Source organism: Cyprinodon variegatus, unplaced genomic scaffold, assembly GCF_000732505.1.
Source record: "Cyprinodon variegatus isolate N-32 unplaced genomic scaffold, C_variegatus-1.0 Scaffold57, whole genome shotgun sequence".
NCBI lineage: Eukaryota > Metazoa > Chordata > Actinopteri > Cyprinodontiformes > Cyprinodontidae > Cyprinodon > Cyprinodon variegatus.
Genome location: NW_015150510.1, coordinates 652,621 through 656,408, shown reverse-complemented (window position 1 = coordinate 656,408; position 3,788 = coordinate 652,621). Strand labels below are relative to the sequence as shown.

General features: G+C 37.8%; 1 protein-coding gene across 2 annotated transcripts in view; it reads left to right on the top strand.

Moving 5' to 3' along the window:
• Positions 1-3,788, top strand: part of LOC107082623 (TSC22 domain family protein 2-like) — a 60,601-nt gene that overhangs the window by 5,849 nt on the left and 50,964 nt on the right. The window lies entirely within an intron of this gene.

The following is a 3,788-nucleotide window of genomic DNA, read 5'->3' as shown; positions in this document are numbered from 1 at the left end:
AAAGTGTACTTAAGTACAGTAACAAAGTATTTGTACTTCGGTACCTCTGACTATGGGTATGCTGGTCTGACAACACACCGGTCTGAATGTTTGATAGGCTGATCTAGCATATGTTAGCCAAAAGCTTTGATGCACCTACAGGTAGTACCGTTTAATTTTAATGTGGATTTGTTAAGATAAAGGTTAAAAAAAGTCAATGTGACTTGGAGGGATTTCCATCTGTACCAGGTGATAAAAAGATTAAAAAGGAAGTAGAGTTGGCAAACAAGAGCAGATCAGCAGTGAATGCAGGTTTTAATGAATGTGCAGCAATCGGGCAAGTCTGTTTTCCTCTATCATGCTAGCTGGTATTAGCGATAGCTAATAGCATCCAAAGGCGTCCACAGAGAGATTCTAATGTTGCATTCAAAATGCCGACAGTGGAGAAAACAGCTGATCAGTCATGAGATGTGCTTTTACTCTTGAATGAGAGTCAAAAACCACCTGAAGTGAGCTTTAAATGTTTCTTTCAGTAATTTGATTGAAATGTAGCTGTTTCCATCCAGCTCTTCAGGTGCTTACTCTCAAAAATGTTGATGCTCAACTTTAATTTCCTTTGGGTTACAGCAGATAACTGCTGTAAGTTTATATGTAAAGAAATAAAAGTTTGCTTTGGGAGTCCAGAACTCCAGACTAGGGCTGCAACTATTAATTATTTTGCAAATTGATTAATCTATTGACAATTTTTTAGATTAATTCATTAATAATCGGATAGAAAAAGGTTCCTTAAAGAAGAATTTTTACGAAATTAAACAAGGGGAAACTAAAAAGTTTCCACTTGTTTCTGGGTTGAGCATATTGACAGACGAAATATTATTTTTTTTATCTTAAAAGGCTAAATGTTTATATACTTTATTATATTACTCCTTTAAGTGGGTTGCTCTGTCTGTTTCTATACTCCGTTTAACGATTAACAGATTATTAAATTAGCTTATGATTATTTCAATAATCGATTAATCGCGATCAATTGTTTCAGCCCTAATCCAGACTTTTTCTTATTTTACATAAAGAACCTTTAGTTTTAGGTGTTGATCTGAAAGTTTGTAGATTTTTTCAGACAATATGAGCATTTCCTTTTGAGTAGAAGCTCCTCTGTGAAAGTGTTAAAAGAGTTGCACTCTGACCGATAGAAACGAGAAGAGACTTTTCTCGCTCAGCAGCAGAAGTGTCACTTTTTTTTTTCCCTTAAGGATTTATTGGTCCAGACACGGGGCTCTGACATGGTTGATCTCTTATTTTAAAGTTTGTAGCATAAGTTGCCATAGCGATGCACGGCTGTAAAATGTGAGTTGAACCTTTAACCCGCGAACCCAGGCCCCAGGAAGGTGTGTGTGTGTTTTGATGGCCTTTAAAGCACGGCTAGAAAAATGTGGCCCTCGTTGGCGTGACTTAGCTCACTGTTCCGGTAGCCTCGGGCTAATCACGGCCTCCCTGTAAATGAGCTGCATGCCTGACCTTTTAATAAGCCAGTTCCTGCTCAGGAAAAAAAAAATACTTTGGAATATAAACAAGCAAAGAGTGTTTCAGTTTGTGCTGCCACACTCGTGACGGCACAGTTTGCACTTTTTTTTTTTTCTCTACCTGAGTTTTTTTTTTAGTGCATTTAAACAAACCCAGTTGGAGCCAGTTTACTACAGAGAGCTTTTTGTGGTGTTCTTTGTACCAAACGTACAGGTAAACACCTCCGGCCTTCTGCTTGCTTTATTTATTTTATTTTATTTTTTTAGCAGTTGCAAACACACACTTCCTCCAGAAGTAATCTCTCAGTTTTCAGCAGGAGTAGATGGCACGCTCAAGCGGAAATGATACAGTGCCTGAAATCTCTGTGGTTTCCATTTACAGTCGCGTAGAGATGGCGGAATGTAGAGCAGGCAGGAAATGCACGCTGTAGAGTCCTGGCACTGAAATGGCTCTAGTTTGAAGTCGACGGTGGTAGTTTAGGTCACCTTCACCAAAATCTGATTAATTGATATACCGTAGTTCTAATGAAAGGATATGTTTCATTGATTTATTTCTATTTCAGCTAATTAAGTAATTTTATGGAATAAAAAAACTAAATTATCATTTTTCAGAAGTGTGTTACCTTAAGTGGCTTTTATCAGTAACTAACTGATTAGGCACATGAAAGCTGAAACATTTAATCAGGATCAATCGATGAGTGGAACAATCGTCAACTCAACTGGTAATCTAATCGAAACCTAAAGTAATGCCACGCAGAGTTTAAAATATGCCATTTGTTAAAAGAATAACCTATTATAGAAGCAATTAAGACAAATTTATAAAGATAAAATATATACCATTTTTTCTTTAAAGATCAAATTCAATGTCTATGTATATATATATTTACATTTTGCTACTTGCAGTTCAATAACATGCCAATGTTTTTTTATAGTGTTTCTGATTGAATCTTAGCATTCCCATCTTTCTTTTGAACCAATAGACAGGGTTTTTACGGTTGTGATACATTTTGCTCGCTGACTGTATTGTGAAAATTGGGGTGGAGGGGTTGTGATGCAGCTAAGGATTGTAGGTGTTAAACTGAAGCAGAGACTAAGGCCGTTTCTCAATATTTTTACTTGTGCGTTCTCATGTGCTTTTGAAACCTCATCAGCCCTAGTACTGCTCCAATTCACAAGAACAGCAGACCGAGAACGGAAAAAGTCCTGGATGTTGTCCCCCCTCTTCCTATTTACCCAGCATGCATCAGAGAAGATTTGTCCGTTATTGAGATTGACAGCTGTCCCAGCATGCACTGCGACAGCAGCAGCAGCTTTCAATGGAGCGCTCCATTGAAAGTTAAAAGTTATTTTCTGTTGTTCAATAAAGGTACGTTTCAGGAACATTTGAGACGAGAATATTCTACTTTTAAGCATCACTATATGGTCGAATTACCAATTTAATGCGCAATTTAAAAAAATATTTCCGAAGTTGAGAGGACTTCTGCAACCAGCGGACCTCCGAGGCTTACCGCAGCCCTCTCTCTCTCTCGGCATAGTAAAGTAACGTTTTTTTTTTTTTTTGGCAAAATGTTAATTCGATTTGTGTTTATCTGTTAATTATTATTCCCCCAATATATGAAAAATGTATAATTTATTATTATCTAGAGACTATTAATAACAGAAGGTGAAATGCAGCTCCAGACGAGCAGAGCTTGTGGTGACGTCACGAGTGCGCTTCTGTTCCAATTGACCCATATTTATGTTGCGTGCTTCCATTCTTCTTATCTCCAGACTGCGTTCTTCTCAAGAACATACTTGGAAACGAGTCCGTACCCATGTTCTAGTGAATTGAGAACCGGCTTAAGTGTAAGTCCAGGGGGGTTGGTTTTTTATTATGTGGGTAAATATCTGGGAGGATGAACGATAATTCAGTATAAATAGAAATCACAACATAATTGTATTCATTAACCATGAGATGACATATGTGACAGCCTTGGCTGGGCCTGGGAAAGAATTGATGAGTTGGGGCCCATCAATTTATACTCTGTATGTAGTGTATATAATAGGGCTGTCAGTTTTAAAGCGTTATTAATGTGTTAAATGCTTTAGACTATAACGCAGACATTTTTTTTAACGCACGTTAATCGCGCATCAAAACAAACGCACCGTTCGCTTTTGTTATTTATTTTTCCGCAGCGCTCTCTGTACTCTCTTTTTTAGGCTTGTCCCGATCCGATCCACGTATCGGATCGGGACGCCGATATTGGCAAAAAAATGCGTATCGGCAAAGCATGTAAAATGCCGATCCAG